Genomic DNA, 14,208 nt, shown 5'->3' with positions numbered 1-14,208 from the left:
GTACAAAATGTTGGATGTTCAGAAGAAAACAGAGTAGGACCAGACCAGATTTGATTACACTATTGCTCTGAAATTTATTTCCGTCCAAACCTACCAGAACACCACTTCCAAACCTTCTAGTAACAAAAGACCTTGTTTTAAAATCCAGGCTACGTGGGTTGCTTGAAGACTGGTCTTGCAACACCTCTTCAAGTTCTTCATATCTGAGTGGAGCTATCAGTCCCTACGTGGTGTCTGCCACGACGTTCTCTTCCCCCCGACTTATTTTTAATCTGACAATAAAACTCAGATATATAGGAGAAACATCTAAACAGTCTTGCTGTCCACGAGGGATTCCTACATTCCAATGCAGAACTCAAGGGCTGGCAGTCGGAAAATATTGTAAAGTCAAGCACTTTCAGTGACCCGCCGAAATGTGACAGGGCCTCCTTGATTTCAAAAAACTCCCAATCAAATTCCGAGTACTTTTGTTGATTAGGAGTCAACGATTTGGCCTAAAAGCCAATGGTGTCCAAGCATTTACTGTCCATTGCTCTAACGAAGCTCCCATCCCAATCAACATCGCGTCTGTTGTCAGTCCCAAAGGAACACTGTCCTCTCAAAAGCCCCAGAAAGAGAAAGAACCTTTTTAATTTTTTGAAAGGTTTCCTGCTGTTCTTCTTCCCATTCAAACTTGACATGCTTTTGTAATAGGGGATGCATGGCTCCTGTGTAGTTAGAGTAGCCCGGTATGAACCTTGCATAACATTGAACCATCCCTAAGACTCAAATAGCTTTTACTCTACTTGAAAAGCCCATCAGACGTGGCGGACCAGGAAATCTAAAGAATTGACTGCCCATTTACATTTATCTCCCGAGGGACGGAAACCTACTACTTGGAGCTTCGACAGCACTATAAAGAGGATATTGTACTAGGATATTGTCCTAGTAAACAAAATCTCCCGGAACATTTCTGAATAAGGAATCCATGAACCTTTGGAAAGACTGAGCTACATTTTTGATCTCAAAAGGCATGCAAGTATACTCGAAGAGGTCAAATGGAGTAATGATTGCCGTCTTGTAAGTGTCTTGATCATCTACAGAGATCTGATGGCATGCCTTACATAAATACATCTTACTGAACAGTCTGAATTCCCCAAGGCCTTGACAAAAGTCCCTCAGGTTGGGAAAGGGATAGTAATCCAGCTCAGAAATGCAATTCAGGTGACAAAAGTTCCCCCCTAAGGGTAGAACCCTCCTCTTGACTTGACTTGACGATGTGCACTACCAATGAGAAGCAGGATTATGACACTTTCGCTCCAAGTTCCAGGGGATCGCCCTCTTCTTTCTTCAGAAAAGTAAATTTGGGTGCACTGAGTCTCCGAGCAATAGTAAAACAGGGGAGCCCCTAAGTAACTATCGAGTGTTTCACCAAGTGCAGAATAGGAGCGTGATAATCCCAGGAAGAGAAGAGCAAAGGGAAATTTTCCGTGAACTCTTGCTCATGGGTGAGCTTGTTGAGGTGGAGGCACGCCGTTCTTTTGAAGAAGGAGCCTATCTACTACATAAAAAATCAAGGAGGAGTTCTTCCCGTCAAGGACAATATCTAGGGACGACATCCCCGAAAGAACAACTCTTTCTCCTCCGAAGGTGATCAAAGACGATAGCTTAGTCTTTTTCAAAACCTTAAGTACCAATTTTTTGGGTAAAATAGGGACCTGAGGTCTTGAATCGATAAGGAGCTTAGTTTTGTTTTTACTGTCGATCGCGTAAATTAGATCCTTGTCTGGGTTTAATACCTCAGCCCCCGAAGAACTAAGGACTATTTAGTTTTTTGAAATGAGAGAGAAGACGGGACATTGGGTCCGGAGCTTACCTCAAGCCTGTAGGTACTGTGTTTATAGCTAATTGAAGTTTGCTTCTTCTTTTCTTTCCAATTCACATCTATTTTCCCTCTCACCATAGACACTTCAAATATTTCACGTGGGCTTGAGTAAGTAGAATAAAAAGATGATATCCGAGCCGTAACAGATTCCTATAAACCATCACAAGACTTGACAAATTCATCCAACTCAAACTTGCCTGAGCCCAGGCCATGGATCTGTGTGACTCCAGGGCGGATCGTATCACCATATCCCTGCATAAGGAATCCCTCAAGTCAGGCACGAATGCTAGATCCAATAGTCGGCGAACCATCTCAATTACCTTACTCGATGCAAGAGATTCGTCATTTAGATGATCCATGACACTCCAAATCCGTTCTTGGGGAGAAGTGCCGTACTTCTTAATAAAAAAATCCTTGATTTCTTCAATGAGACCTCCTCAAATCTTCTGTTGGTAAGTTTCTGAGGATATGGCAGGGTGGCGTCGCTATCATTATATTTGCCTTCTCTTCGTCCTCTACAATCCTGTATTTCCTGAAGATTAAATCTAATCCAGCGAACCAGATTCCCATTTCCTCTTCACCGAACTGAGGAAGGAGTACCTCGGTGATTCGAGATCGTACCGACACCTGTATATCTGGGACGGGCTGTGTTGGAGGATTTGGAGCATTTGCCTCCTCCATAGTCTAGAGCTCTGAAGGAAGGTCCTTTTACCTAGTGAATGGCATTGTGTTAAAATGTTATATATATACATATATAACACCTATATACCAGGATGGTATGAAAATTTTCCAACCTAACAAAGATACAACACATTTTTATCTGATGCATTTTATTTATTTTTCAACATACCCTCCTTCTAACTCTACACACTTATCCCAGGTATGATCCTATCTCTGTAATCTTTCTAAATAGTACTCGGTGTTTTTCTCTGCAAAATAATTGTTCACGAAAGTGATTGCCTTTTCATCGGACGAAAATCTTTGGAATCCATTACTTGGACTCTATTATTGTTTAGGGCGTACAATGGTGTATGTATCCAAGTTTCATCTACAGTAATTTATCCTGGAATTTCAAAGGGGTGTAGTTTGTTCTAATATGGAAAAATTGAAACCAGATTTATTCTAGAAAAACCAAGATTTTTATGAGCACTACGGAATCGCCAAAAACTAATTATTTTGTGAAATAATGATTCACAACGTAACATAAAATATGTTGTCAATTAAATTTGGCATTTTTTTAATAAAATAACTAACCTTCATCAACCTCTCAATGAAAAGTTATTTAAAGAGAAACAATTAGTATTAAAATACTTGGCGTATAGACAATTAAATGGATGTCTTCTATCTAATTTGATATTCAAAACTGTGTTACACAAAACTTTTTATATGTACTATAATTATGGTAAAAAAGTAAAACTTTTCGGCTTTATAAAACTTGTTTTATTGTGTTTTGGAAGAAGGGGGTTAGAAGGGGGTTATGTTGCTGTATTATTAGAAAAATAATTATAATTAGAGAGGTTTTTTTTGTAAGAGTGTGAGAAAAAGTTAGAGGCGAGATGTATAATACAACTGAATTAAGACCTTTGTAAATATCAACTGTTTGTTTATGAATTGGGGAGGAGAAAATAGATATTACTATAAAGAGGAGAGAGAATCTTCTACGTTTATAATATTGTAATTATATATATATATTTAAAACATGTATATTTATTTTATCATGCTTTTTTAAATTAATTAACACCAAAGACAGTCAAAATTCTTCTTTCAGACGACCTATTAAATAATGAAATAAAAGGAGTAAGAGTACACGCAACAGCCGTTTTTCCATTTCTATTTTTTAAAGATATTTTTTTCATTACAAACTACTCAACTCTAATTATAAGTTATGTCATTACTAATGTGCAAGTGTGCAGGGAAAGCGGGAGCAAAGCTTATAACATTACTGAATTAAAACCATTGAAACAATATCAGTTGCTTGTTTTCATTCACGCACTCTAAGCAGTTTGACGTCTCCAGGGCCACCGTGTACGCCGTCAACAAGTCCAAAACGTTGTAGAAGAAGAAGGGCTCCGTCAAAAAGGACAAACTGGATCCGGAGGAGTTAAAAAAAATAGCTCAAGCAAATCCCCTCAAGTCTATGAGAACCCATGCAAGAGATCTCGGGGTTTTACACTAGATTGTCCAGAGAAATATAAAAAAAGCTGGTGGAAAGAGCTTTGTGAGGTTGTAGAGGCCACTTTTGATACCAGCAATGAAAAAAATCCATCTTCTCTGTTGCAAAAGTCTTTCGAATGAGTCCTTTGAAATCTTTTTTGATACTTTTGCCCCCACCCCCTAAAGCTCTGATACCACCCCCTTGACTTCATCTTTTGGGTTCTTGTGGAGGGGAATGCCTAGATTACCACTAAGGGCGGCTACATTAATGATCTATTTTTTTATTAATTTTGTTGAAATTATATTTTTTATAAATAAATTATATCTTGTTGAAGTTTAAAATTCAAAGTGTTTTTTGATGGACCACTCGGTATGTTTAAATAATTTAGTATCCATTTTTAAATTAATTTATACCAAAGAAAGGAATCATTCTTTTTTCAGAGAGAGAAGCGAACATTACAACGACCTATTCAATAATAAACATAAAGAAAAAACAGCGCATTCACAACTGGTTTTCCTTTTATAATTTTTAAATGTAGTTTTTTTCCTTACAAACTTCACAACTCTAACTATAAGTTTGCGGTCTCTTCAATATCTCAAAAGAGAATTACGAAAAGATTGTGGAGCAAGTGACTAAGGAAGTCAACAGATTTAATTCATTAGATATTACAAAATTAGAATAACTCCCAATCTGGGACAAACTTAAAAAAACTAAACAACAAAATTATATAAGAATATAAACCCTTTTTTCATTAATATTAATGAAAATAGTAAACTATTACATGTCAAAATGAGACCAACAAATAAAAGGATTTAAATCCTACAGTCAATCAAAAATGTATATATTATTCGACCCTTAAATGTATTAAAAATATTTTATTAGATCGTTCTATAATCGTATTTGCATTGCGTATATATAAATTATCTATTATAATGTAAAAAATTATTGTACCTAGGTCAATAGAAATACAAAGTTATACCATAACACGTCTACGACTGGTATTTGAATTCCACCTCACTTTTAATATTGACGTTATGGTAGATGAGGGGTTGCTTGTTTGGTCAAATTCTGTTTTTCTTCCCTAGCAGTTGGTGCTATAGATCAAATTGAAAATTATAGCAATAGTGACGTCATGGACTATGATTGGTGTGTGTGTTTTATCAAAATCTGCCTGTGTTGCCCAGCAGTCGGTACAATACATCAGATTGAAAATTCTAGCAAGGCCGATTACATGATGATCTAACCTTGCATTTCTATTAACCTTGGATTATACTATTTTTCTCAAACAAACAAAAATTGAACAAAAATCCAACCATTTTTAGAGATGTTGAGAAGATATTAATTACAAGAGTAAACATTTTAGTAAGGGAAAAAAGTGCACAAGGATGAGGCAGGAGCAAGACATATGGTGAATTAAGACTCTCGTTAATATCACCTGCCTCTTGTATGATTGTAAAGAGAGAAAATTGAAATGAATTAATGCTATAAAGAAGTGACCCTTCTACATTTACAATAGCAATAGTCCAGGGAAAATATCATAATTATATTAAAATTCATGGACATACCTATATCTATTTTATAAAGACAAATTTACAAAAACAATTCAACCCTAATTTGTTAATTGTTCAAATACTATATTTAGCTCTATTTTGTATTCTATATTGTCTACAAGCAAAAATAGCCTACACTCGCCGGAGAAAAAATTGGCGGCTCTCGACGATGAAGGCTGTGTTCCTGGCATACTACACATTCATGGTAGAAGTTTGGAGTGAATCCACATTTTGATGAGAGATGTGGTAGATATTCTTGCTCAATCCCCTTGTTTTAATATATAAAGAAATTACCTAAGATGTATTAAAAATATGATATTAGATCGTTGTACAATCTTATTTACATATTGTAGATAAAAATTAACTATTATAACGGAAAGAATGGCACATTTTCCTATAACTATCATATATTTCTCCTCCCTAATTGATCAAAAAAAAAAAATTGTACAAATTGAGACATTCTTAGGATTTTAGTAAAAATAACATTGGTTGAATTCAAAAATCAGTGTTTATTATTGGCATAAAGTAGTATTCAATACAGATATTAAATCTTTTTTATTCTTAAATCCATTTGATGAAGTTTTATCAAAATTTATTGGAAAATTGTTCATTTTATGTAATAAAATACCACTTTGAGCCTCCGAGATGCGTCTTCTTCAATTTATTATGTCAGTGAAAATACTCTATACGCACTGCTTTTTAGACCAGAAATACACCCACCTTTATGCTCTAATAATATAAAAATGATGCAATTCTATAATTCAAAAAAGATTAAGTAATGGAATATACAAAATAATATAATACATGTTGAATTCCCAATTCCCATATGTGTCTCTACTACACCTGTCCTCTACGACTCAACTAATATTTCCTTGACCGAGATAAAGTCAGTGCTCCCAAGTCTCAATCAATTAGTTTAAGACTAACCCATTTTAAACCAATATCACGCCACACATTACATTTATTACGCATCATCAATCCAAACACTTCAAAATATCTTATTAAGAACCACAATGTTTAAAATGGTATCCGTCCATCCCGTCGTAAGAGCCTCAAAACAAAATACGAGGGATGTTTTATTCAATTGTACGGAAGTCAATAAGTATTTTACTGAATATATTTTTTTTGGTGGCCTTTTATTTGAGCAACATTAATTTCTGCGTGTGTCATATTAACATTCAAATATACATACATATTCTATAAGAAGTGAAGACTCATAATCAATTTAAAACATATTAGTTGGAATAAAACCTGAGGTAAGAATAAAAACAAGCCAAATTATTCCTGAATCTACATACTTAGTGTTAAATGTCCAACATTCAAGGAACAAGTAAAATTTGTTAATGTTTCGGATAACGGAAGGTTCTGTTAGTAGTTTGATGTTTTAAATTATCACATTCAATCAAACATACATTGGTATATCACTAACCCCGGCTATCTTTTTTATTCTCTCTTAATGTCAACTATCAAGGAGAAAGGAAAAGTTTGAACAAAAAAATATGGTAGCTAACCTTCTTTATTTTTCTTGTTGCCAACTGTTAATTATTACATAGAAGATAGTTATTAAATATTATGTACATACATGGAATTGATAATTTTTAGAAAAGAAGTATCCACGAAAAATATATTGATATAAAGCTATACCTTTTTTAGCTCATAATATCTCATAAAGTCAGCTGATGTAGTTCATAATAGAGTCAGTTTATGACAATTAATGAAAACAGCTGAATGTCAAATACATTATACATCTTCATTCATTTGAAAAAGCGAGGCGTGAATAGTTTCAAAAAAAAATTACACTTTTTCTGTTGTTGATTTTTTTGCTTCTAATTGGTGTTTTAAACGTTGATAGCTTGATTTAGAATTAGCTATTGTTGAGCTGTGAAACCTTAGATTAAAGTAGGAGCAAAGACTATGCTGCAGGGGATTATTGATTATATCCGTGGACAAAACAAGGGTTCTCTTTCCCTCCAACCTTCTCCAAAAGATGAAGTTTTTTCCGACCAACTTTTCCAGGCTTTTAGGAATCATAGCCTTATTTGAACGTGCAGAGTAGAGGACAAGTAGGACTTTTGAAATGATCACTTCGATTTTTTTAAAGTTTTTAATGGAAGGGAATATCACCAACCAATCAAATCAACCTTGGAGATCAATGTTTGAAACAAATCTTCCAAGAGCCGCACAGTCATGTTCACCACGTGGTTTACTTTCAGACAATTGTAAAATAAATTGCCACAGAAAGAGCAATTTTTCATCTCTTTCAAAGATTTATTGGTGAATAATGAAGAGGTCGCCATCCTGTAGTGGAACCATTTCTTTTTTTGACGTATGAAAGGATTTCCAAAGAGTTTGCTCGAACCTTCGACATTTCCATTAGCAAGACATCCAAGACGTTAGAACCTCCTCTCAACTAAGTTTGCTGGAGTTTCCTTTATTATGAATAAAAACTCGCTTTAACGGCACAGTCTCCAAAGCAATATAACAGGGAGTTGGAGACCCAAGGAACTACTGATTAATTTTTTTATGATCTTATTAATTCTATTAAATTGTAGAAACGTCTTAGAGCACCTCTTGACGAACTCTTTATGCAGTTGGTGAACAAAAGTAACATGCAGGTTATTAAATTGGACCTCCTTTGTATAAAACTAGGGATGATAGCTTAGCGGTTTTTTCCAATACTAAGAGAGGGTAAACTTATCCAATGGAAGAATTCCATGAGCAAATCATCTCCTTCCAAAATTCCCACATTAACAGTGGTCTTAAGCAGTTCTTGTGGTGCTATAAACATTCCTTCGTTAAATTTGTTTATAGTGAACCTTAGAAGACTATTCTTTAACTTTGATGCTCAAAAGTCGTTTTGAATAATTATACCATAGTTGGGATAAATTAGCTTACTACCAGCTGATTTTTGCAAATTTTCTCTGTTTGTGTTTGCAAGGAAGGTTGCGAGATAAAATAATGGTGCCTACTAAATAAAAGTTTAATATTCAATAGTTTCATAATTAGGTAATTAAATTATATAATAAATTGTACACAAGATATCTGCAAGTCTTTAATTTTTCTTTAAATAAATATCTGAAATTTTTTTTTGAGGGAACAAGGTCAATAATTAATGCATGAGTTACTTAACATTAAGTTAAGTAATTCATGAATAATGTTACATAATTATGAATGGATAATTATATTAACATGATAACATTAATATCTGCATATTTCCAACGAGATTTAAGATGTATTTTATGAAAAATGATCCCTTTATTTGAGAATACACAATAAAATAGGATTTTCATTAATGAAAAATCGCAAATTTCAACATGGAGAAAATGTTTTTTGAAAAATAAATACCCGATTTTAAAGTTATTGATTTCTCATATAAACACTGAAGATAATCACTGGTTTCTAGAATTAATCTTTGATGTTCTTTGGCTCTAGGACACTTCCCCAAAAAACATCTTGCCGTATAGACAGATTGACAAATAACCACTTTACTAAACTGTCATTTTGCTGAAAAAATAACACATCTATTTGTTAATGATTCATGTTGCAATAGTATGTAATTATAAATTAGACAATGGCAAATACATCTTGATAATTATCGAGTCAGAGGCAACCTCAGGGTAAGGAAGTGTCAGTCAGGGATTTGCCAAGTATATAAGTGCTCCAACGCATTTGATATAAGCGATTCATTTATTCCCATTATCCATTGAATCTCAAACATTGATTAATTTATAGACTGATTCAACTTATTTAAACATTGTTTCTCTTTCTAATTTATTTGTATTGGTGGGGATAGGATTTGTGTAATAACGCGAGGAAAAGGTGGGAGCGAGACATATTATATTACTGAGCCAACACGTTTGTTAGTATCAGCTGCTTGTTGTATGATTTTAGAGAGAGAAAATGAATTACTGCTATAAAGAAGATAACTGTCTACATTTAAAAGTGCATTAGTCCAGGGAAAATATTTAATTATATATATATAATATTTATTTTATTAAGCATTTTGAAATCAATTTACACCAAAGATAGAAGATAAATCTTCTTTAAGACTGAGATGTTAACATACACTTTATGAACAATTAATGAACGAAAAAGAAGATAAAGCACACGAATCAACCGTTTTCCTTTTCTAATCAGTGAAATTAGTTTTTTCTTTACAGAGATTCCTTCTTCAATTATTGGACAATTGTTATTATTTTTTTTCTAATAACGGTTTGACCCAACTGTTGAAACATCTTTATAACGAAATGTGTTCACTATTAATTAATCAACACTTAATAATTGCAATCAGTCCCAAATAATTATATATTTTATCCTTTCAAGTTGGTGTAAAATGAGTGGAAATCATAATTACAACATTAATAATCATCAAATATATTTATTATTTTTTTCAACAAAGTGTCTCCACACAATTTTTAGCACATATTAGCAAATGATATGTATGGTTCCAGTAATATTGAGAGCCAAATTGTGGTAACTCAAATATTTACATTACAGAGCTAAGCTTAGAAAGGCAATCCTTTCATCACAGTATATGAAGAAAACCTATTTTATACTATTATTTAAAATTTAATTAAAATATTCAGATGTCCTAAATTATCTTTCAGTCGGTTGGCAAAATGTACATTCGGCAAAGAAGTTTTCGGTTCATAGTCCACTCATGGATATGTACAGCGTGCAGCCCTTGAACTTTGAGTACTATAAGTTTTAATCGTGTTGGTGTTAAATAGAAGTTTCACTCTGTACATTTCATAATGTACTAGGAAATTGCCCAAGGGAGAAAATTGCTCGATGAGGAAAATTGCCAAAGGCGGAGCACATAAAATTTTATCCAAGGAGGGTTCTGGAACAAAATAACAATTGAGACACACGTATATTCAGCTTAGATATTTTTATTCTGCGTTTTTTTAACCAAAATCCAAAATATAATGGTGAAACTTGTCTTCTTTAGGAATTTGCGAAGGAAAATAAAGATGAGATTGTTTTGTCAAAGGTTAAAGATATATATAAATTTTAACCACCCTTCTTTATTTTCAATCAAGCGCATTCAACAACGAAAAAAAAAAATCCAACAATCCAATAAGAAATGTGAAAATTATAAATTAAGCCATGTAAAAATATAAAAATAAAAAAGGGAAATGAATTAAATACATTTTTAAAAATTAATAGTCTTTAAGACATACTACGTTGATTTTATGCAATTTCAAGAGTTTCATAGGTTTAGTTGTAAGTTAAGTCGTACGTACAAAGCAAACTAAAAGTTAGGATTTTTGTTGAGAATATTCCGCCTCGGTCAATTTCCCTTTTGGTAAATTTCTTAGTACTATATAATAGTTCTAAGTCCATTGAAATCTGAACACTTACTATTTCAATAATGAATCAAGGTTGAGTGATTGATATTAATTAATATCCTGATATATTAAAGTGCAAACAATTAGTTACAAAACAAAACAAACCTGAACCCTCCAGATGACGTAAAATTCGAGAAAATTACACTTGAACGTGTTTACCAAAAGGGAAATTGACCGAGGCGGAATATTCTCAACAAAAACTGTAGGTAATGATAGACGTTTGAAAGATATATTTTTGATAGACAATACAGGGTGTAGTACTTTTATTTATCCGTCCTGCAGTAACACGTTTTTCTTAATCGTAATGAAAAAATGATTTCTATTCGTATAAATATTGGTTGTATAGGCCTCTAAGATGACCAATATTAACAGTGTTGACATCACTTCAAATCTCTCTATCTGGATTTTGAAATTATTTTGAATTCATACAAAAGACAGCTTTATAAATTATTCTAAACAATATACATTTTGTAGTTGCAAATATCATCCTAGTTAACATAAACTAGTTTGTTTGTTTTTTGGGTTTTTTTTCTTCTCCTTATGATTTTCTTCACTTCCGCATTGGTATATGGATGACTAAGTTATGTTGTTTCGAATATCAAATTCTATTTTTACAAAGCATAAAGCCACTAGGTGAGTTTCTACCCCCTCCTTGTATGTAATTGCCTCTTAAGAATCATTGACGTTCAGACATAATATGTGTATTGTACATTCTATACGAATGCATTAATTTTGAATGGAATTTGATGATAAACATTTTGAATGGAATGTTGATGTCCATTTTACGATTGTTACATGAATTTATTAATACCGATCATTTATTTATTTATACATGGTGGAAATTTTAAATCTCGGACAAGTTTTGACCTAAATATCCTTGTAAGCCTCAGAACTAATTGTATGAAAGTGTACTCATCAGATTATGTTGACAAAATTGTCTCACATAATATAAAATACAAAATCTTTTATATGTTCTCGAATATAAATAACTACTTTGGCCGAATATGATGTAATGCAAATTCGTGCATCCATGAGTCTTTTCGGATATGAATAATCCATCATGTCTACAGTCTAATGATAATAGACAACGAATAATTATGTGATTAGCACTTTTCCCATTCCAATTGCTGTAATGTATGTTTACTTTTCTTTTTCATATATTTATTATTAATTAATATTACCTATTTTGGCTTTGGTTCGAATTCATTAGTTATTACATAAGTGAGATTATTACTTACATTGATTAAAGGAAGGCGATTCTTCCACCTGATGAACTTTTTCCCATGCAAATTTTCTCAGGTCGAATAATGTCACAGTAAACTTTCCCAAGGCAAATTTTCCAAAGGCGAGCTTTCCTAACACCATGGTTCTAGACAGATTAAATTGATGTTAAAAGATCCGGTGTCATACTATAATTTTAAATTGGTGCGATTTGTCAAAATGCAGTAATTGAAACTGGATTTATTTATGAAAAACTTTACATTTTAAAGACCTTTTATGCTTTAAGCTCAGGAAGTGTGGCCACCTGGCTTTGCTAGGTCTGAATCCCTTGGACTACTATATGGTGTGTCTTGAAGAGGGTATCCAAGTAACGTGCAAATAACACTTTGCCTCCTCTCGGGCTTCCATTCTTAAGACAGTGACCAGTATGGAGAAGGAGTTCCTCATCAAGACCTGTGTTAGGTTCAGAGCCAGGTTGGAGGCATGTTGATGCTGGAGGTTGTTGGTTTCAGGGATTTACTTCACTAGGACTCCCTACATTTAAAAGAAAAGATTTATTAATTGCAAAAATAATTTTGGGAAATAAATTGTAATATACAATATCGGGATTCAAAAACACTACCCTGTATGTATGCAGTATACAAGTTACAATTTCTGTACAAGTCGCAAAATGTATAAACATATTGTACATTTTACAATTTCTACGTCTTATTCCTCTTTATTGAATTATCGTGCATGGACACTTACCGAAAGCCACTTTAAATTATGGCATATTGCTGAACAGATACTTTGCTGAATTATCACTTTTTCAACGGACACTTTGGCAGTAAAAATAATGAATATAATTATATTTATCATCCTCCAGTACGATGTAATTATGATTCCCATTCATGTTACACCAGTTTTAAAAGATCAAATATTTAATTATTTGCCACGAATTGCAATGATTAAGTGTTGATTAATTATGCATTTATTTCATCATGAGGATGCTTCAACAGTTGGCTCGAACCGCTTTTAAAACCATTGTAACAGAAACCATGAACACCGCCAATAAAGAAATTAAAAACCAGCAAATATATATATATATTTTTTCGAAGAGAAGGAGTCAATCAATCAATGATTACGACTCTATGGACAATGCAAATGAATCAATCGTATGGATCAAATATGTTGGAGCTTCTATGTACCTGTTGAAGCCCTGATCGACACTCACTTATCCCGAGGTCGTCTTTGACTCTATGATTATCAAGATATGCTTGTTATTGGAGTTGTCATCATCAAATATATTTATTATTTCTTTCAGCAATGAGGTCATTCGGCAAAGTTGTTTTTAGAATAAAGTTTTCGGTGTAAAGTGTCCTTGGATTTAGCCTTAGATTACAAAAGATATCATTTAGATTACTTAGTATTAATTGATGTTATCATTTCATGTGCACTTATAAAAATTATCTCGTTATTATTTTTGAGGGGTCTCAAGTCTCTTAGAATTGGTGTGACACTCGCGCATTAGAAACCAGTTTCACGTCCTCACACCACACATGGCGTTTATCGATGTCACGCATTTCTAAATGGTTAATTTAGACACAAAATGGAACAAAATTTCTAATGAGAGTCAACCAAATTGAATCCTGTCATAGTAATTATAACGCAAGGTAAAAATCGTAGGCCGAATTAAATACAAAAATTGAGATCCCTGATATACAAAAATAAATGTAAGTAGAAATGAAAATAATAATTATATTCGAAGTTGTGGTTGCAAACTGAAAATGTGTTTTTTTATTTTACTAAGTTGTTATCCTTGTTCTTATAATTCTTGAGGAAAGCAAATATAGGTATAGAGTAATCACAAGCGCGTGAAAGACGAAAGGTTGCCATGAAAATTTGTTGGACTAAAGAAATAGTGATACTAATTGGGAGCATTTTGAAAATGTTTTGGAGTAAAGCAACTTTGTGTTCATTACAACTCATTAGATCATTTAAAACAGCTATATAAGATAAAACTAAACAAGGACACTCATATGTCGATCATCATTCTACTTTGAGTCCAAAAAGGAGTTAAAAAAAGAT

General features: G+C 33.0%; 1 long non-coding RNA gene across 1 annotated transcript; it reads right to left on the bottom strand.

Annotated features, from left to right (window-relative positions):
- Positions 1-12,161: 12,161 nt before the first annotated feature.
- On the bottom strand, positions 12,162-14,198 carry LOC139905571 (uncharacterized). The gene is made up of 3 exons (XR_011780441.1): positions 12,889-14,198; positions 12,402-12,675; positions 12,162-12,329 (listed from the first exon to the last, which is right to left on the bottom strand). It is a non-coding gene; the product is annotated as an uncharacterized lncRNA (long non-coding RNA).
- Between the last annotated feature and the right edge of the window lie 10 nt (positions 14,199-14,208).

The sequence above is a fragment of the Lepeophtheirus salmonis genome, chromosome 5 (genome assembly GCF_016086655.4).
Source record: "Lepeophtheirus salmonis chromosome 5, UVic_Lsal_1.4, whole genome shotgun sequence".
In the NCBI taxonomy this organism is placed as follows: domain Eukaryota; kingdom Metazoa; phylum Arthropoda; class Copepoda; order Siphonostomatoida; family Caligidae; genus Lepeophtheirus; species Lepeophtheirus salmonis.
This window is presented reverse-complemented; position numbering and strand designations above follow the sequence as displayed.